Source organism: Trichechus manatus, unplaced genomic scaffold, assembly GCF_000243295.1.
Source record: "Trichechus manatus latirostris isolate Lorelei unplaced genomic scaffold, TriManLat1.0 scaffold00042, whole genome shotgun sequence".
NCBI classification, from domain to species: Eukaryota; Metazoa; Chordata; class Mammalia; order Sirenia; family Trichechidae; genus Trichechus; species Trichechus manatus.
The window spans coordinates 14,071,442-14,094,142 of record NW_004443978.1 but is presented as its reverse complement, the minus strand read 5'-3'; the positions used below and the strand labels follow the sequence as shown (position 1 = coordinate 14,094,142).

Genomic DNA, 22,701 nt, shown 5'->3' with positions numbered 1-22,701 from the left:
AGAAAATTACAAATAAAGTAACAAAATAAAGTAGTAATCATGTTTTTAATGTACTAACTGAAGTATTTCATCAAACTGTTTTAATTTTACAAAAATAATTCAGATTTCTGGACTTTGGAACCTTGATTTTCTCCTTGCTTCATTCATTCAACAAATATTTGGGGAGCCTCCTCTTTGCCAGAAGCTATGCAAACCAGTAACCAAACCAAACACACACCGTCGAGTGGATTCCAATGCATAGCTCCCCTAACACACAGAATAGAACTACCCCCATTGGGTTTCCAAGGCTGTAAATCTTTTTTTTTTTTTAATTGTATTGTTGTACTTTAAGTGAAAGTTTACTATTCAAGTTAGTCTCTCATACAAAAATTTACGTGACCCTAATTGCTCTCCCTATACTGTGACAGCACACTCCTTTCCACTCCTGATGTCCTGTGTCCATTCAACCAGCTCCTGACACTCTCTGCCTTCTCATCTCACCATCAGACAGGAGCTGCCCATTTAGTCTCATGCATCTACTTGAGCTAAGAATTAGCACACTGTTCATGAGTATCATTTTCTGTCCCATAGTCCAGTCTAATCTGTCTGAAGAGCTGGCCTCAGGAATGGTTTTAGTTCTGGGTTGACGGAGAGTCCAGAGGCTATGCTGTCTGGGGTTCCTCCATTCTCAGTCAAACCAAGTCTGGTCTTTTCACTAGAATTTGAGTTCTGCACCCCACCTTTCTCCTGCTCCATCCAAGACTCTCTGTTGTGTTCCCTGTCAGGGTGGTCATTGATGGTAGCCAGACACCATCTATTTCTTCTGGTCTCAGGCTGATGAAGTCTTTGGTTTATGTGGCCCTTTCTGTCTCTTGGGCTAAGACTTTCCTTGTGACTTTGGTGTTCTTCATTCTCCTTTGCTCCAGGTGGGTTGGGACCAATTGATACATCTTAGATGGCCGTTTGCTACAAGGCTGTAAATCTTTAAGGAAGCAAACTGCCATATCTTTCTCCAGCAAAGCAGCTGATGGGTTCAAACTGCTGATCTTTCTTTTAACAGTCAAGCTGCTTAACCCCTGCACCACCAGGGCTCCTTAGACACTATGCAGTGCCATCTAAAGATGAAATGCAAAGACCTTGTCCTCAAAGCTAGTGAATTGTTTTTGTTTCTTAGATTTAAATATCAAGAAATATTATCCTAATAGATAACCTTAGGCCGAGAATTTGCCAGGATTTTTACTCTGGATTAAATAAGATTAAATGAAATAATGCCTATAAAGTAGGTTTATACTATATAAATAGGTAAATGTTATTTCTTACCATTATCATCATCTTCATACTGACCATCATCATTGTTAATTACTGCTTGTAGATAGAACTTTTCCTTAACCACTCCAAAAGGAGAATGTTCTCAGAAAATGCAAATGCATAATTTCCAGAATTGTTAAGTATCCTTGTGAATTTCTACGTGAACTTGTATTTTACTTTTACTCATCAATTTCTCACTAACTTGTTCAAGTTATTAAATTTGAAAAATTCCACAGTGTTGTATTCTTAGAGGCTGATTTTGCATTAATTGATGTGTAATAATGGGACAATAAATTACACTTTGGCCCCAAAATCCCTTTGCTTTGCTCAGCCCTGTACTCCAGCTTGCCTGCCTGTGAATTCCAGGTTCTCTGAGAGATGCCTCTCCAAAGGTCATATGGGTAATTGTAAAGAATACACCAGTGGGAGTTCAAAATGCCATGACCTTTCTGTTCTTGTGTGTCTCCAAAGTCAATTTAGAACTTCTCTATCCCCTACAAGAAGGCCCAAATGTAATCCATTCCCAACACAGAAGAAAATATATTTAAGTCTTTCACAGTTCCTGTCTGCAAGGAAGGAAGTGTCCCCTAAGTACTTACCGCAGGTTTTAGGCCTCCTCATTGCTTTGAAAGGAAGGAGGAGAAGGTGGATTTGTTATGCTTGGAGGAGGTAGGGGAAGGAAAATCATCTCTGTTTATAGAACATTGCCCCGTTCTCTGAGAGGTAATAACACATATTCACAGTATCCATGTTATCTAGCTGAGTGGGTGGTCTGGAAGTGAGACAATCCACTAACGGTCTCCTTGTGATGCCTGGTAGGTCAAGTGTATGTTGACCAGTATCATTATTCCAGCTGCTTTTAGAGGACACCTGAGTGTACAGCACAAGAACCTCCTTATATTTTAAATCCATTGTCATTAATAATTACAATATATGCTCCCATTATTGTACATCTACCAAGTGCCAGGCGCATTTCCTTATTCATCTCTACCATTGACTACACTCTGAAAGAAGGCATTGTTTTCTTCATTTTGCAGACAAGACTTGAGACTTGGAGAAGGTAAGCAAAGTGCCCAAAGACACAAGGAAAGTAAAAAAAAAAAAAACAAAAAAACCTCAAGGCAAAGGCAGTGCACTTGTTACATAGCTCTCATCTTGCCCTTGAATCCTAATCTGCCAAAATAGGAAACAGCTAAGAGTATCCTGCTCCCCTCAAGTAAGGACATATACTGCCCTGAAGGTGGGTTAACCCATTGTCGTTCCAGCTCATACTGACCCTATAGGACAGGGTAGAACTGCCCCATAAAATTTCCAAGGGGCAGCTGGTGGATTTGAACTACTGATCTTTTGGTTAGCAGCAAAGCTCTTAACCACTGAGCCAGCAGGGATCCAAAGGTGGGTTAGGTGTGCTGTTTAGTCTTCTCTTTCCCAGAAGGAGAATGCCTCTTTCTTTATTCTTTCCTCATTACTTGTCCCTAATTCTGCCACAGTTTCCTTCTGGGTATGATGCAGGGACTAAAATCTTTATCCTTCAGAATTCTGTAGCCCAGAACATAATATATGCATTGTTAGGCATCCCAAAGGCAGAGTTAGTTTTATAAGTATAACATCACTGTCATGTTTCAATATAGATTGCTCTTGCTGGGACCCTGAGGCCTTGTATTCTGTCATACATACACATTTGTCACAATTCTCAGGCATTTATAGGTACAGTTTATTTTTTTCTTTCCAAGTGTCCTTATTAAACATCATCCTGTTTATTTATGCTCAGTTCTCTAATTTGTCACTAGAGAAAGACCTTGCAAAATTAGAAAAGTGAGCAGAAATCCCACTGTTTCAGAGATTTCGTTATGGAGTATACTGCTTTCCCCCCTTTCCTTCTCTCCCTTTCTTTCTTCTTCCCTCCTTCTGTCCCTCCTTTCTTCTCTCCTTCATTCATCTGAGGCTTTTTGTTCTTGTTGTTAGGGGCTGTCAAGTCGGTTCCAACTCATAGAGACACTGTGCACAATAGAAGGAATCTCTGCCCGGGTCCTACGCCATCCTCACAATCGTTGCTATGCTTGAGCCCATCATTGCAGCCACTGTGTTAATCCATGTCGTTGAGGGTTTTCCTCTCTTTTGCTGACATTCTACCTTATCAAGTACAATGTTCTTCTCCAGGGACTGTTCCCTCCTGATAACATGTCCAAAGTGCATGAGACAAAGTCTCTCCATCCTAGCTTCCAAGGAGCACTCTGGCTGTACTTCTTCTGAGACAGACTTATTTGTTCTTCTGGCAGTCCATGGTATATTCTGAGGCTTAGAGAATTTAAATAACATGTTGTTGTCGTTAGGTGCCTTCGAGTTGATTCTGACTCATAGCAACACTATGTACAACAGAATGAAACACTGCCTGGTCTGGCACCATCCTCACAATCGTTGCTATGTTTGAGCCCATCGTTGCAGCCACTGTGTCAGTCCATTTCATTGAGAGTCTTCCTCTTTTTTGCTGATCCTCTGTTTTACCAAGCATGATGTCCTTCTCCAGGGACTGTTCCCTCCTGATAACATGTCCAAAGTATGTGAGATGAAGTCTCACCATCCTTGTTTCTAATGAGCATTCTGGCTGTATTTCTTCCAGGACAGATTTAGTCATTCTTCTGGCAGTCCATGTTATATTCAATATTCTTTGCCAACACCATAATTTGAAGGCATCAATTCTTCTTCAGTCTTCCTTATTCATTGTCCAGCTTTCACATGCATATAAGGCGATTGAAAACACCATGGCTTGGGTCAGGCACACCTTAGTCCTCACAGTGACATCTTTGCTTTTTAACACTTTAAAGAGATCTCTTGCAGCAGTTTTGCCCATGCAATGTACCATTTGATTTCTTGACTGCCACTTTTATGAGCATTGATCATGAATTGAAGCAAAATGAAATCCTTGATAACTTTAATCTATTCTCCGTTTATCATGATGTCGCTTATTGGTCCAGTTGTGAGAATTTTTGTTTTCTTTATGTTGAGGTATAATCCATACTGAAGGCTGTGATCTTTGATCTTCATCGGTAAGTGCTTCAAGTCCTCTTCACTTTCAGGAAGCAAGTTTGTGAGATCTGCATATCGCAAGTTGTTACTGAGTCTTCCTGCAATCCTGATGCCCCATTCTTCTTCATATAGTTCAGCTTCTCAGATTATTTGCTCAGCAGATAACATACCTATCGTCAAACAGCTGGAATTTCTAATCTAGGATAGATTCTATCACACTAGAGCGATTTTCTTCTAGTTTGTCTAGAGTTTAATTCCTGCTACTTAAAATGTTGTCTCTGGACCCGCAGCATGCTTATCAGGGAAGAGCTTGTTAGAAATGCAAAATCTCAGGCCAAATCTAGATCTTCTGTATCAGAATCTGCATTTTAACAAGATCCCAGGTGATTCTACTATTAAAATTTGAGAAACACTAGTCTAGATTATAGGATTGTATTTCTTCCTGCCCAGCAGAACTCTGTTTGTTCATTCCTCCCCTACATTATTTATGGTTAAAACCTCATTAATCAAGATTAATCTCCAATCAAGTAGCTCTCTTTTATTTTGCTAGTAAATGGATTAGAGGTCAGCTTCTGATCCAATTCTGCCCAACGAAACATCAGAGAGGTCTGCTCTGGCCTCTGGGAAATGTTTTCTTGATTTTTATAATAAATCATATAAGAAAAATTAGTTCTGTGTTGACTGGGAGCTAGCCAATGACAAATCCAAAAGGTCAAAGAGAGCAGGAAGGAAATATGGAAAATGTCACTGGGCCACTGTCTCATGATCCTTTGCTTTTTGAGATAACCAATTTTCCTTTAATAAAGCTACCTGATTTGAGATGTTTTGTTACTTGCAGCCAAGAGCATTCCCACTGATACCTATTATAGTCTTCTTTTTGGTGATAAATGTGTTATAAGAAGCAGCATCAGCATGTTTGCTAAAGCAAGATAAATTATACCAATCACTAATCCCACTGAAAGACTATTAGTTTGATCAGATAAAAATCTTACAAATCAGACTCTAAGATTCCTTTGTCTCCTCTGGCAAATTTCTGTCTTTCATTACCTCTTCTTTTGCAGAACGTTCTTCCTATTCTCAACTGCTATCTTTTTCCTACATAATAACTTGAAATGAAGTACGTACATGTTTTAATCTTTTTTTAGAGAATTATCTTTTATTTATACCAAAAATCCAATGTAGGGAGTAGATGAGAGACCATTAAGAGAGTGAAACTCAGAAGATAGTTGAAAATTCAAGAGCAGAAGGGACCCAGTAATTTGGTGTGCAGTTATTTCTTAATTTTCAGTTAGCCTTCTGATCATTTTATTATGAAATTTACTCATTATCCCAGTGTTTCAACCTTGGCTTTTGAAATCATCCTTAATATTCAGATGAAGTTTTCAAATAGCTAGTGACATTAGTTCATACAAAACCAAGGTAATTTATGTAATTTTTAATTGACTTTTTATATCACTTAAATGATATTCTATTAACAAAAGCTGAGTACATGATTTCTAGGACTCCCCACTCCTGATCCTCTATTGATTAATGACCTATATTAAACTTGAAATAACTTTAGGGCTGCTTCTCCTGTAATGGTGGGAATTGGCAAGAATGAGATTATTCTGACCATCTGAGGAAAAGAAAATGAGTTCAGTAAATTAAGTTATAGCTTTAAATTAAAAGATTCCCTTTATATATCAGTAATGCCTACTGGCTGCTTCTCTTAGAGAAGAGTATCACATTACTTTATTTGTTTAATTTGTCTATATGAAACCTAATGAGTTTTTTCCCCTAATATTTTATCATAGAAAGTGCCAAATATACAAAAGTAAAAATAATAGGATCATAAAATTCCCATGTGCCCATTATCGAGTTTCAACAACTATCATCTCATGCTCCAAGTTGTATTATCTGTGCTCTCTCCCACTTTTTCCCAACCCCTGGATTATTTTGAAATAATTCTCAGATAGTATATCACTTGTTGTATAAATATCTCCATGTATTACTTCTGTAAGATAGATAAACTTTAAAAATATGACCTTAATACTATTATTTACATTGAAAAAAGTAATACTCTTACTTTTCCTTGATATCATAAAATAGTCAGTCCTTATCCATTTTTTCCTAATTGCTTTATAATTTTTTACATTGCTGTATGAGTCAGAATCTCTTGTATGTGTGTGTGTTTATAAATCTGTAAGTTTTATCACTGCTTGCTCTCTCTTCTTCTCCTTCTCCCTTTTCTTTTCTTATCTTCTTGTTCTTCTTCCTCTTTCTCTTCTCTTTCTTCTCTCTCACTCTCACTCTCTTGCTGTCTGTCTCTCAGGGCTATTTATTTATTGAACAAACTCAATTGTTGTTCTACAGACAACAATCCTTACAACTAGATGACTGATCAGATTCAGGTGATCAATTAAAAAAATTTTGTTTTCAATTTTGGCAAAAATGCCTCAAAGACGAAGGTATATTCTCTGTAAGTCAAAATGCATTAAGTTCATTTCCTCTCATTTTTGATGCTTGTAGTGTTAAATGATGTAATATTTTACCCTATGTACTTTGAGATAGCAGGTAAAATTTTTGTCTCTGACTACGTTACCTTATTAGGAATTGTCAGAGTCCTGGTTCCTTTATATTGTCAAGATAAATTTACTGGATTGCCTATGAATGTATACCATAGAGTTAACCCAGTACTCCGACTGAATGAAGCAAGGAAACTAGTTACCCCAGCCTTTTGGAGTATTGAAATGCTAATGTAGAACTGTATGTATGCATAAGTCTGTAGTGGTTGGAAAGTGGTTTAATAACTCCAGTACTGGAGTGTGACTATGGGCAGCCCCATGACTGCCATGTTCATCATTGGTAAAATGGGCATAACTATCCTTATATTATATTTATGGCATAAAGCCAATGCTCAATGAATGACAACTCTACTGACAGTTAAATAATGGTGACATAAGTACTGATAATAATATATTTATTAAATAATGATACAGTGTGATGTCTCATGTTTTAAGAATGTTTTTCTGATGTTACAAATTTTCCTGTTTATGTCTGTGGCTGGTAGAACATTTATTTATTCAGCAGATTTAGGCCATTTCATTTATTTTTATGCCTAATGTTAAGAAACTAATATCTGTCTTAGTCATCTGGTGCTGCTATAACAGAAATACCAAAAGTGGATAGTTTCAACAAAGAGAAATTTATTCTCTCACAGTCTAGTAGGCTAGAAGTCCAAATTCAGGGCGTCAGCTCCAGGGGAAGACTTTCTAGGTGGGCTCCGTAGGAAGGTCCTTGTCATCAATCTTCCCCTGGACTAGGAGCTTCTCTGCACAGTAACCCCAGGTCCAAAGGACGCATTCTGTTCCCAGCACTGCTTTTTTAGTATTATGAGGTACCCAACTCTCTGCTTGCTTCCCTTTCCTTTTATCTCTTGTAAGATAAAAAGGTGGTACAGGCCGCACCCCAGGGAAACTCCTTTTACAGTGAATCAGGGATGTGACCTGAGCAAGGGTGTTACATCCCACCCTAATTCTCTTTAACCACAGGCAGAAATTATGATTTGTAACACATAGGAAAATCACAAAATGGAGGACAACCACATGATACTGAGAATCATGGCCTAACCAAGTTGACACATATTTTGGGAGGACACGTAATAGTGATATAAATATTGATAGTGATACATTTATTAAATAATGACACAGTATGATCTTTCATGTTTTAAGAATGTTTTCCTGATGTTACAGATTTTCCTGTTTATGTGTGTGGCTGGTAGAACATTTATTTAATCAGCGGGTTTGGGCCATTTCTTTTATATGTATGACTAATGTTAAGAAAATAGTGTCTAAAACTTGCAAATAGGTAAAAGAATGAATGTTCTTTCTATATATAGGCTCATGTCATTTGCAAATAGAGATAATTGTACATCTTCCTTTCCAATTTGTACATCTTTTATTTATTTATTTTCTTGCATCTTTTTCTCTGGCTCGGACTTCCAGAACAATATTGACTAGAAGTGGTGAGAGAGGGCATCCCCATCTCATTCCTTTTTTCAAGGGAAAGCTCTCAGTCTTTCTCCATTGAGTATAATGTTGGCAGTTGGTTTTTCATAGATGCCCTTAATCATGTTGTCTTATACTGGGTTCTCTAGACAAGCAAAACCAGTGAAGTATATATATAAATATACATAAAGAGATTTATTTCAAGGAAATGGCTCACACAATTGTGGAGGCTGGCAAGTCCCAAATCAGTGGGTTAGGCAGCAGCCTGGAGGTTTCTTTTGGCTCTCGTGGTTACAAGGGCTGATAAACCCAAAATCTGTAGGACTGGTGGCAGGCTGTTGGCTCATGGGGTTGAGGGAGACAGAAAATCCAAAATCTGAAGTTCAGGTGGAAGGCTGAAGACTTCTCATATCCCAAGAACCTGAGGTCAGATAATGACAAGATGAATGCAAGATCGAGACAGAGAGAGCTTTGCAGAACATCCACTAATATCATGGATGTAGGCCACACCCCCATGAAAACTCCTCTTCTAATTGAATGCCTGCTCACATCAGATCAAAAATGAGAGCTGATTACATAGTGTCTGCCAAATCACTGACAATCATAGCCAAGCCAAGTTGACACATAACATTTACCATTACATATGTTAAGGAATTTCCCTTCTGTTCCTATCTTTTTGAGAGGTTTTTTCTTTTCTTTTTTTTAAATCAGGGAAGTGTATTGGACTTTATGAAAAGCTACATTTTCTTTCAATGTCATACAGGGAATATTATCTAACAGGCCTGCCCAAGGATTATTTAATTCTTTATAGGTATATACTTTGCTATTTTTATTTTGTTTAGATATATTACAAGTAAATTAATATTCTGTAAGTAAATATTAGCTTTTAGAAAATAGAGTAATACAAATGAGTCTTGTCTAATAAAAATGCAAGTGAAATTTGCCTGGTAAAAAAGATAACCTTAAAGTTTAGTGTTTAATTGTCTGTAAGAACACTAGCCAGTTTTGTATTTGTACTAGTGATCTTATTCCATAATCCTTTCTGTGCTGATATATACTCAGTTTCTCAAATCCTCATTGAACCAGCTTTACCATCGTGCTGTTTCCTTCATTAATGAGTTAAATAAATCTTTAATAGTACTCACTTCAGTGAGCAGCCATCTAAGATACTCCACTGGACTCACCCCTTCGGGAGCAAGGGAGAATGAAGAGAACAGGATACAAGGAAAAGATTAGTCCGAAGGACTAATGGACCACAGCTACCAAGGCCTCCACCAGACTGAGTCCAGTACAGCTAGATGGTGCCCAGCTACCATCATTGACTACTCTGACCAGGGTCACAACAGAGGATTCTGGACAGAGCTGGAGAAGGATGTAGAACAAAATTCTAACACACAGAAAAAAGACCAGATTTACTGGCTTGAAAGAGACTGGAGAAACCCCAAGAGTATGGCCCCCAGACACCTTTTAGCTCAGTGGTGAAGTCACTTCCGAGGTTCACCGTTCAACTGGGGATTGGACAGCCCCATAAAACAAAATGGGACTAATGAGGCACAGCAGTCCAGGGACAAAGACTGGAAGGCAGAAGGGGACAGGAAAGCTGGTGATAGGGAACCCAAGGTTGAGTAAGGACAGTGTTGACAAGTAGTGGGGTTGTTAACCATCGTCATAGGGCAACATGTGTACTGTTTAAAGAGAAACTATTTTGTTCTGTAAACCTTCATTTAAAGTGAGAATAGCCGCACAACTGGAAGAACGTAATCGATGTCACTGAACTGTGCATGTAGAAATTTTTGAAATGGTGTATCTTTGGCTATGTATATTTTCACCAAAAAAAAGGTCAAGAAGGGAGAGCATTGACATGTCGTGGGGTTGTTAACCAATGTCATAAAACAATATGTGTACTGGCTGTTTAATGAGAAGCTATTTGTTCTGTAAACCTTCACCTGAAGTACAATACAAAAAAAAAGAAAAATAGTACTTACTTCATGTTTGTATCAGATTAATCTGATAACTTTTTAGAAATTGTACTTTGATGCTAAGTTTGCAACCTCACTGGTGAACTTTGCTAGTGAGTTTGATATTAATTGTGGATTCTAACTACTCTAATGACATTTCTCTAGAATTCATTGAAGAGTACATATCTCACCTGATTAGCACATAACCAGCTAGAAACTATACTGGTATTAATTATTTAGCCAAAGAATTAAATATTGTTTTTTGTATCAAATAATGTTAAGGGTGATGTTATGGATTGAATTTTGTCTGTCAAAATATGTGTTGTAAATCCTAACCTTTATACATGTGGATGTACTCCGATCTAGGAATAGTTTTTTGTTATGTTAATGAGGTTATATCAGTGTAAGGCGTGTCTTAAGCCAATCACTTTTGAGATATAAAAGGAGCAGCTTAGGAACAGAAGCAAACAAGCAGAAATGGGGAAAAATTAAAGCTACATGGAGATCACCAAGGAACTGAGGAAGAAAAGCTGAAAAAGGCAAGGATTTTCCCCCAGAGCTGATAGAGAGAGACTTTCCCTAGAGCTGGTAGCCTGAATTTGGACTTCTGACCCCCTAAACTGTGAGAAAATAAATACCTACTTCTGGTATTTCTGTTATAGCAGCAGTAAGAAACTAAGACAAGTGGCATCACTGCATCATTAGATTTCAACATAGGGCCCATGTCACTCATTATGATGTTTTTAATTTGTCAGTATATTCTCTTTAGAAAGACAAAGATTTCCTTCTATGAGAGTAAGCTTTTTTAATTTATTTATTTTTAATATTTTATTGTGTTTTTGGTGAAGGTTTACGCTGCAGTTTAGTTTCTCATTCAACAATTTCTACACAAGTAGTTCAGTGACATTGGTTACATTCTTCACAATGTGTGACATTTATATTATTTCCATTCTAGTTGTTCCATTTCCATTAATCTAGTTTCCCTGCCCCTTTACATTCTCATCTTTGTTTTAAAGTGATTGGTAACTATTTGGTCTCATATAGGTGATTTTTTTTTAAAGAGCACAGTACTTCCAAGCGATATTCATTATTTTTTGAGCCAATTTATTATTTAGCTACAAGGTGACCTCAGGGCTGAGTTTCAGTTCAAGGTTTGAAGAATATCTCAGAGCCATAGTCTCAGGGAGTCCTCTAGTTTCAAGTAGTTCAGTAAGCTTTTTTTTTTTTTTTTTTTAAGGAATTTGAGGTTCTGTTCCACATTTCTCTCCCATTCTGTCAGGGGCAGTCTATTGTGCCCTGATGAGAACAGTAAGTAGAGGTAACTGGGCACCATCTGGTTCTTCTGTTCTCTAGGTAGATGAGGTCATGGTTTGTGTAGACTATTCATCTTGTAGACTAGTTTCTTCTTTGAATATTTAATTTTCTTATTTCTCTTTTGCTCCAAACAAGTAGAGACCAATAGTTGTATCTTGAGAGTAAGCTGTTTTTGCCTCTTTTTAAAAAACTTTTTTATGTCTAAATTTCTACTTTTTTGGGACGTTTATTTATATATATGTCAATTCTAAATGATTAATAAAAAAAAATAAGTTCCTACTTTCCCCAATGCTCCAAAATTTTTTTATAATTTCCAGCTCAATTTTCTCCCCACCTCCACACCTTTGACTGCATGAAGAGAAAGGATTTTCTCTTGCTAGAAAGACAGAAAAAATTTACAGTGAAATTCAACTACATTATAAAACATAGAGTGGAGGGGGTTGAGAGCAAGAAAAACAGATGAAGGGAAAGAATACCTCAGAGCTGGGGAAAGAGAGGAATAGAAGTTTTCCAAGGATTTTTGAGAAGAGAGCTTATATAGGTTGTGGATTGAAAAAGAAAAGGAAATTTAATTTAAAAAAAAAATCAAGGAACAATGTGTGTGTACCTCCTTTAATGTACTTTGAGAGACTTGGGTATAGAAAGGAGTTACCATGAAGTTGTAAATATGGCTGGACCCTTGAACCGTGTTTTTTGAATAAATAAGTACTTGGAAGATAACAACAAGTTTCTCCAGGTCTGTTAGATCACATCTTTATTCAGCAAATATTTATTGAGTGGTGATTATGTGGTAGGCTCCATTCTAAAGGCTGGAGATAGACACAAAGACAGAAAGCCTGCCCTCAGAGAGCTTACATTCTCATTGGGGTTGGGAGAAAAGCAAAAAATAAACAAAAGGATAAAGATAGGACATGTTTTCTGCATCAAGTGGTGATCAGGGCCATGAAGGTATGAACCAGGCTGAGTAGGATAGAGAGTGAAAGGGTGCTATTTCACACTGCAGGAGAGGTAACCGCAGCTTAGGAGATACTGCATCCCCTCCTAGCCATGGAGACATAGTTCATTAGGATTTAGTAGACTCCCAAAACCTTCTTAAATCTGGACCCTTGTGGTCCAGTGAATCTGAACATGTTTTTCATCCTTCAAAAGCTAGAGCTGATATTAAAAAGAGAAAAAAAATTGAATAGTGTCATAAAACTATTGTTGAGGGTGGGCATATCTTGGAGAAACACGTCAGAGAAGTGAGAACTACAGTGCACCCGCCTTAAAAGCACTTTCTATTTAGAGAAAGAGAGAAGTTCTATGACATTTCCCTAGTCAAGATTCGTACTGTTTGACAGTATTTTCATACAACATGTTTGCCCATTAGGGAAACGGCATGTGAAGCAACCCTCTTTTATCAGCATAGAATTCCTTTATCAAAGGAAGGTTATTTTCCCATAAATTTAATTTAAAGGAAAGAAAAAGTAACTCACTTTCAAGGTCATTAAAGATAATAAGAAAAGCTACATCCTGTAAAAAAAACTTTAATATGTTAAACTCACTGGCGGGAAAAGAGAGCTATTTTCTCAATAAACATTGTATAGATGTGCTTTGTCAGTTAACTTTTGTTTTTGGACTGTGAACAAAATGTAAATGTCACGGATAAATGATAGCTTTAATGATGTTTTCCAGAGTTGTGCTTCGTGTTACCATGGCTTCTTAACAAAGATGTTAAATCATTAGGAGTCATATTTCATGATAATTAACTGTGAATCTGGTAATATTACCACTTTTTCATTTGGCATGAAATGATGAGGGAGAACCAGAAGGTTTATTGGAGGTACATGGCAAAGGACAGAGTGACTTAATGTATGTACATAAATCTTATAAAACTACCTATTGGACAGCATTTTATTATGGACATAAATCCCTAGTCACTCCCTGCCACTGATGGACAGTGAGATCTTCAGTAGAAGCAGAAGGTTGAGACGGGAAGTCATCCTGGAGAATAGAGTGGGCTCGTGGGTTTCTTTTCTCTTCTTGCTTGCTCTCTCCTGCAGTAGATAAATGGTTCCTTGTTCCTGCCTGAGTTTTGAACATTAAAGAACACACTATTATTAATTCTGTCTCATTAAATGTGCTTTATTATAAAGTATGCACTGATGCTTTTATAATTAAGAAGCTATTAGTGTTTGCCATTTTAAAGTATTATTCTTCTCTCTGTTTCTTTGAACTCTTTGAGATGTTCAGCAGGCTTATTCAGGAGTTTATTTTAGAGAAATGAAGGATGGGGAGCATTCTGTGTTGTTAATATCCTCATCCCAACTTGCTGTTAAAATAGGTAGGCAGTGGCATGGAATGGAAAGGATACTGCTTATGGAATTGGGTGGCTTAGTTTGACTTTGTCTCTTTTGCTTATTAATTTTGATCTTGAGCATGGTATTAATCAAAGCCTTTTCTGTTGCAAATAACTGAAATCCAAAGCAAAGTAGCTTAAAAAAAAAAAAAAAATGGGGGAGGAGGATTATGTTGGAGTCCCTGGATGGCACAAAAGTTTAAGCATTCAACTAAGAGCTAAAAAATTGGCAGTTCAAACCGACTCAGAGGCACCTGAGAAGACAGGCCTGGTAGGTTGCTTCTGAAAGGTCATAGCCTTGAAAACCCTCTGGCACGGTTCTACTTTGTCACACATGGGGTTGCCATGAGTCGGAATCTACTCAATGGCAACTAAAAACAGCAACAACGTTTTGGCTCGTGTAACTAAAAATTTGAAGACTAGATCCCAGGTTCTGGCATAGCTAATGTGAACAAGTTGCCTCTAGAGGGCCACATATTGCAATCTCTCCATGTCTCAGCTTTGCTTTCCTGCCTTAATACTCAGGCAAGCTCTCTCCTCATCATAGGTAGGATGGTAGCTCTAGACTCATCAGTGTTGATAAGTGGAAATCCCATGGAAGGAAGAGAGGTTTCTAGTACTTTTGACTAATATCCGAGTGAAGAATCTGATTGGTCCTGCTTGAGGCATGTTTGTTTCTATCTAAGAGCTAATACTGAAGCTAGGAAGAGAGATCATAATGTTTTGATTGGCCAGGACTGAGCTTCTGCCAAACCCTGGGACCAATGCTGAATCACATGGTCTGAAGAGGATATATATATGAAATAGGGGAAGGAGCGGTTTTCTGAAGAAGTGGATGTTGAGTAGTCAAGTGATATGGATCCAGCACTTGACTTTACTCACTCACTTATTCATTCATTCATTCACTTATTCATCCATTCTTTTCCAACTAACTTTTTAAAATTAGTTCCACCTTTATGCTATACTAGGCACTATGTTGTTGTTAGCTGCTATCAGATTGGTCCTACATTCATGAGACCCCATGCACAAAGGAATGGAATACAGCCTGGTTCTGTGCTATCCCCATGATCGGTTGTGGATCAGACCATTGTGATCCACAGGGTTTTCACTGGCTGATTTTTGGAAGTAGATCACCAGGCTTTTCTTCTTAATCCACCTTAGTCAGGAAGCTCTGCTTAAACCTGTTCACCATCGTCGCAACATGCAAACCTCCACTGAGAAACGAGTGGTGGCTCCGCATAAGGTGCATTGGCCAGGATGGAACGCAAGTCTCCTGCATGGAAAGAGAGAATTCTACCAGTGAACCACCACTGCCCCATACCAGGCACTATACTGGTATTGATAAAAGGATTGAAAGAGAGAGAGCTGGCCTCAAGAGTTTTAATTGTAGGAGAAAACAGGCATATATGCATACATACATACTTTTATATATATATATATATATCTTATACAATGCAATAAGATAATGTATTCAAAGTCAAAGACAAGGGTCTTCTGGGTTTGCTCGTTAGACTCAGGGAAACCTTCAAAGAAGCAGCTTAGAGTCGGATTGGCCTCCCACCCAAAGCAGACAGCACAGCTGGAGGCATGAAAACATGGTACACACCATGAAGAACGAGGGAAGTGACAGGAGATGGAGCTGGACAAGTAATCAGAGGTAGCTCTTGAAAAGCCCTTTGTTGATCAATGAGATTTTAATTTTTTTTTTTTTCTACGAGACCGGGGATATTGATCAACAGAATGATATATATCAAACATTTACATTACAAAGATAACTCTGGCAAGTATCATTTGAAGGGTGTCCTAACTAGAGGCAAGGTAGCTGGTAAGAGGCTAGTGTGCCTCCCTAGCCACAGATGAGTCATTCTCTCCCCCCCTCAACAGATATTCAGTCAGTTCCTGCTATGTACTGAGTACTGCGTGATACAAAGTCTAAGGCAATGACAATGGGGATGGCAGAAGGGAGGCAATTATGAAAGCAATTTAGCAAAGAATACCTGATTTGAAGTCAAATCGTTATAAAGGGGGAAGAAACATGACTTGCAGGTTTCCAGCCTGAGCTATTGGGAGAAGGGTGATAATATTCCCTGAGCCAACTATCCCCTGAATCTTCTTATTCACATGTTAGCATGACAATAAGAAAAAGAACCTTGCATCACAGGGATGGAATGAAATAATACAAACATGAAAGGGTTTTGTAAACTCTGAAATGTAAAATAGGGGCAAGGTGTTATTTTAAAATATATGCAATACGTTCCCACATAATCTCTGTAGTTGCTTTTGATTCCATAACGCTGTAACTTTCTCTCCACAAGAAATACCCATTTGACAGAATAAATTAAGCCAGAAGTCTTCAGTACTTTCTAGCTGGAATAAGCACTATTGGTCTCAGAATGCCGGTCTTTATAAGTCTCATTTTCTATATTCTGGTTTTCCTTCCATTCTGCAGGATATTGAAGGGGGGAAGGGAGGGGTGAAGAAGTAGGGAAGTGTGGAGTTTAAAAGTCAGCTAAAATTTCTCGTGAAATTTCACACTGCACACTTGGGCAAGAATGGTTTTGTTTAAAGCTGATTCACTAAGATTTCATAAGAGACGCTATTGTAGAGATATAATTGTTTAGCGAGATTCTTTATGAGACACTCAGGATTATGGATCCATAATTTGCGTTCACTGCAAACATTGTAACAACTTCCTTTGAGTCATTAAAATGAAGTTACTGAAAGGCTATTAAGGACACTATAAAGCAGTAAAATCACAGCAGATTCTTTTATTGGAGAAAGTACCAGCAAGATACAAGCCAGTGTTACAAATCCAGGTGTCATCTGCTGGGTTGTAACATGAACTTTTTTGAACCTCACTCTGATTTTAGTAAGTTGGAATCTATAAAATCATATTGCAATACTCCCATCCATCAGGCCATCCATTCATCCACTCATTCATTTCAATTCCAAGATGCTGGGGCAGATGCTAAAGAAAATTATATACTATTCCTAGAGAGTCTAACTGGGGTGACAGATAAGTAAAATGTATTTGCAATAAAATGAAATGGTGAAATGACAGGCTTAAGTGCAGTGTTTTCGATGCTGCTGGGAAGACTGGGCAGTAGGATAAAGAGGCAGTTGCAGGGAACAAAAGAAAAAGAAAGGGCATTGCAGGCAGCCGAATTAATAAGTGAGCCCTGGGATGAAAATTAAGTTGTGAATTCAGCTCCCTGGGAGCCCCAAAGGTCGGCAGTTCAAACCCACCAGCTGCTCCACAGAGAAAGACTTGGCAATGTGCTTCATAAAGATTTAGAGCCTTGGAAACCCTATGGGGCAGTTCTACTCTGTCCTATATGGTCACTACAAGTTGGAATCGACTTAATGGCAATGGATTAAGTTTTTTTTTTTTTTTTTTTAATGTTAGCAAATTCTATTAGCTAAGCTTTTTACTTCCATCTCCAGGATTTCTGATTTAAAGCAAATTAAGCTAAATGTTTAGTTGCCTCATAAAGTGTCCATTGTGAAAAACCCATTTATATCCCAACAGACCAGAGAGATGAAAAACACAAGGAAGTCTTGGTACCGGCGTGGTGGAATACAAGCTAACTGACCTTTGCTGTTATCCTATAAGGGCTAAAGATCATATTACTGATGTTTCTAAATCACCTAGCACAACTCCCGTCACACAGTTGCTGTTCGGTCCCATCGAGTCGGTTCTGAATCATATGTACAACAGAACAAAACACTGCCCAGTCCTGTGCCATCCTCACAGTTGTTATGCTTGAGCCCATTGTTGCAGCCACTGTGTCAATCCATCGCATTAGGGTCTTCCTCTTTTTTGCTGACCCTCTACTTTACCAAGCATGATGTCCTTCTTCAGGGACTGTTTCCCCCTGATAACATGTCCAAAGAATGTGAAATGAAGTCTTACCATTCTCACTTCTAAGGAGCATTCTGGCTGTACTTCTTCCAAGACAGATTTGTTCATTCTTCTGGCAGTCCATGGTATATCAGTATTCTTCACCAACACCATAATTCAAAGGCATCAATTCTTCTTCGGTCTTCCTTATTCATTGTCCAGCTTTCGCATGCATATGAGGCAATTGAAAACACTATGGCTTGGGTCAGGCGCACTTTAGTTCTCAAGGTGACATTTTGCTTTTTAACACTTTAAAGAGGTCTTTTGCAGCAGATTTGCTCAATGCAATGTGTTGTTTGATTTCTTGACTGCTGTTTCCACGGGTGTTGATTGTGGATCCACAATTCACATAGTAGGGCCTCAATAAATAGCAGATATTATCCATTGGGAGAATTCTGGCTTGGAACACTATTTGAAATTGACAAAGAAGAAATACTAATTGTGCCAATTCTTTTAAAAAGTTAAATATTTTTTTTCCATCTTCTAACTCAGTTTTGCCCTATGGCTACAAAGTATTAATGATATAGATTAATTTAAACAAATTACAAAGAAATTCAATTTATTTAATTTTGGGGGGTCAGATTCTCTTCTGCAGGTGCATAGGAAATGAAGTATTATTAATTTAAAGGCATTAATGACAGTTTCCTGACCAAAAAAGGAAAAACTTTTGTAGAGCACAGATCTGTACCTGGTATACATCCAAAAATCAATGTTTAATCTCATGCATGTATAACATATAAATCACTTTTGTTTCAAAAATAAATGCATAGTGGAACATCTATGAATTAAATATTAATCTGTTTTATTACCGCTAATAATAATGACCAATTCATTATGATTCAAATAAAGCCGTCTTTGTATTATAAATAAGCAAACTGAATCATAGGGAGGTAAAACACATTCCAGTGATCATGGGATTAAATACTAGGTCTTCTGAGTCTAAATATCTTTCCACTTGACTTTTCTGAATATTAATCAAAATAATCTGGGGTAGTTTTACAACCCATGTGAAAAATTCCAGCTCTGATCTTCTCCAATTGTATGGCCTCAAACAAGCTAATTAACTTCTTTAATCTATAAAACGGGGTGATAAACATGAATTTTTTTTTTAATTCATGATTTAGACTATGTGGCAATTTGAGTGTATAATAAAAGGAACATGGTTATGTGTCAAAGTACTGGCTCATAATTCCTGATGAAAAAATACTAACTGCTTTATGACTATAGGCTAATTACTTAACTCGAGGGCTTATAGCTATACAATTATGGTTATAATACATTAAATTATCATCATGAACTGAATAACATAAAGTAACTGAAATGCCAAGTGTTATTTAAAACTTTTATGCATATCATTAACAATGCGATCATATATTATTTCAAAAGAATAACACAATATTTGATTGCTCTATGATTTAGTAAACAATTTGAAAATTGGGCAACATTCCTTCATATAAGAGGAAACGTCTTTCAGAGAATGGAGAATTCACAGAGACTTAAATAACTTTTGCTTAAAGAACACAGGTTTCCATGGTGATAAAGTACATAATGGCCACTGAGTTAACATTAAAAAGGTAACTTCATGCGAGGCATGGTCAACAAGGCAGAGTAGTTAGACACTTCCTATATCCCTCTTACAACAAAGACCTGGAAAAACAAGTGATTTGATTCTATGTGAATATCTGGGAGCTGTGAACAAGGCAAGGTTAAGAAATCTGTCTGAGTGATACAGGAGAGGGAGACCATTTGAAAGAGGTGAGGAGGGCCAGAGCCGCAGTGGCGAAACTGCAGCGCCACAGCCACGCGGGTCCCCGGTGAAGCAGGCAAACAGCTGTGCTGTGTGCATGCTCCGGAAGCAGTTTCCACATCGAGACAGACCCAGCAGCAAGATTCTGCTTGGACACTCCGAACCAGTGAAGAGCAGCTCCCAAGAGGCTAAGATAAGTACATGCGTGAACCCTTTTGCGAGGATTAAAAAAAAAAAAAGCCCATTTGGGAAAAACCTCTCTCCCTCTTACCTCCTCTCTCTGCACTCTGCACTGGGAATCTGCTGGGCCGGAAGTAGACCCCAAAAGGCACCCTGACCCATTCTCCTGGCCTTGGAGAGGGAACAAATAAGCTGCTGTCTCCCCTAGGCCAGGAACACAGGGTCAGCACAGCTCCTTTACTGGACACAGGTATCAGGGATCCGCAGACTCTGAGTGCCTTACACCCCTGTATAGACTTGTGGGGACCCATCTCAACAGTGTTAGTCCTCACTGCCACAGTACAACAGGGCAAAAATCTGAAGTTTAACTTCAACTGCTTCAACTGTGAACTGACAGATTTGTGACCCTCGAAACAGCCCTGTCCCTTAAGTAGGCACTTTTATCGATCTGCAGCAGGGGCTTGAGGACTGGTGGTAGCACCTAAAGCACCTAGTCACCTGCTACAGGAGTCCAAGAAAAAGTGGTGCCCTCGAGTCTTTACAGCCAACAGAGTGGGGTGCTCATAGTCTGGCTACAAAACTCACCTACCTACTCAACCTAGAGAATAGGGACACGCTTTCCTTTCAGACTCTCATGGGCAGCCATCAGGCCCCTGCCTGGCTCAGAGCATGATCCCCTACCACAGCCAGAGTCCAATGCCTGCACCAATCACCCATGCCTCTCTAGGACTGAGGGTGAGAGCCTGCATCACACACTTGGTGACCAACTGCCTGAACACCCAAGCTGAACCCATATAGGAAAATTTAACAGACTCCTGTGTGCACATACTTAGTTACAGAACTAACTACCTGGTGACAGGATGTTAGAGACCCAAAGGTGTCAAAAATCAAACAAGTGCACAGCAGCAGCCTATTAGGGCATATCAAAACAAAACAAAATAAGAAGCAAGGTCTCACTAAGCAAATACAAAATAAATTATAATAAATTATTGATGGCTTGGAGACAACAGTCAATATCAAATCACATAAAGAGGCAGTCCATGATGGCTTCAGTAAGCTCCCAAAATAAAGAACCAATAAATTCTCTGGAGGAAGAGAACTTCTTGGAATTACCAGAGGCAGAATACAAAAGATTAATATACAGAACTCTTCTAGAAATAAGAAAGGAAATTCTACAGAATGCAGAGACAGCCAGGCAACATACAGACACAGGAGTAGCGGAACTTAAAGAAGTTATTCAAGAACAGAATGCCAAATTTAATAGTCTGCAAGAATCCATAGAGAGACAGCAATCAGAAATCCAGAAGATTAACAATAAAATTTCAGAATTAGACAACTCAATAGAAAGTCATAGGAGCAGAATTGAGGCAGTAGAAGTTAGAATTAGTGACACTGAAGATAAAGCTCTTGAAGCCAACTTATTTGAGGAAAAATCAGATAAAAGAATTAAAAAGAATGAAGAAACTCTAAGAGTTATGTGGGACTGTATCAAGAGAAATAACCTATGAGTGATTGGAGTACCAGAACAGGGGGAAATAACAGAAAATACAGAGAAAATTGTTGAAGATTTGTTGACAGAAAACTTCCCTGATATCATGAAAGATGAGGAGATATCTATCCAAGATGCTCATCGAACCCCACATAAGGTAGATCCCAAAAGAAAGTCACCAAAACATATTATAATCAAACTTACCAAAACCAAAGATAAAGAGAGAATTTTAAGAGCAGCTAGGGATAAAAGAAAAGTCATCTACAAAGCAAAGTCAATTAGAATAAGCTCGGACTACTCAGCAGAAACAATGCAGGCTAGAAGGCAATGGGATGACATATTTAAAGGCTTGAAGGAAAATAACTGTCAGCCAAGAACTATATATCCAGCAAAACTGTCTCTCAAATATGATGGTGAAATTAGGGCATTTCCAGATAAATAGAAGTTCAGGGAATTTGCAAATCCAAACCAAAATTGCAAGAAATACTAAAGGGAGTCCTACAGTTAGATAATCAATAACACCAGCTAATAATGCAAGACTAGAACACAGGACAGAGCAACCAGATATTAACTCAGATACAGAAATCGAAAATACATCAAAGCTAAAACATTGGACATAGGGAAACAGATATCGATTTTTTTTTAAAAAGGATAATATTAAAACAAAAAAAGAGGAACTTAAAAAATGGAGATATTGATTTTCTATATGGAGGGGAAGTTAAGGTGATATAAAGTAATAAAAGACTGGTATAAACCTAGAAAAATAGGGGGAAATATTAAGGTGACCACAAAGGAATCTAACAATCCTACAAATAAAAATAAAAAAGTAGAAAAACATGAAAACCCAGCAAACGCAATATCTACAACAAAGAAAAAGATGGAAAAAAAATACATAAAGAAAAAAGACTCAGCATACAAAATTGAGGAGAACAAAAACTGTGAACAACACAAAAAAGAGATATCAGGATGACAGCACTAAACTCATACCTATCAATAATTACACTGAATGTAAACGGACTTAATGCACCAATAAAGAGATGGAGAGTGGCAGATTGGATGAAAAAGCATGATCCATCTATATGCTGCCTACCAGAGATGCACCTTAGACTTAAAGACACAAACAGGCTAAAACTCAAATGATGGAAAAAAAATATCAACCAAACAATACTCAAAAAAGAGCAGGAGACGCAATATTAATCTCTGACAAAATAGACTTTTAAGTAAAATCCACAACAAAGGATAAGGAAGGGCACTATATAATGATTAAAGGGTCAATACACAAGCAGGACATAACTATAATAAATATTTACGCACCAACAACAGGGCTCTAAAATACATAAAACAAACTCTAACAGCTCTGAAGAGAGAGATAAAGAGCTCCACAATAGTAGTAGAAGACTTCAACACCACTTTCGGTGAAGGACAGAACATCCAGAAAGAAGCTCAACGAAGACACGGAAGAGCTAAATGCTAC

General features: G+C 37.9%; 1 protein-coding gene across 1 annotated transcript in view; it reads left to right on the top strand.

The window, feature by feature from the left end:
* MACROD2 (mono-ADP ribosylhydrolase 2) overlaps positions 1 to 22,701 on the top strand; it is a 2,703,848-nt gene that overhangs the window by 1,599,162 nt on the left and 1,081,985 nt on the right. The gene's annotated exons all lie outside the window — the stretch shown is intronic.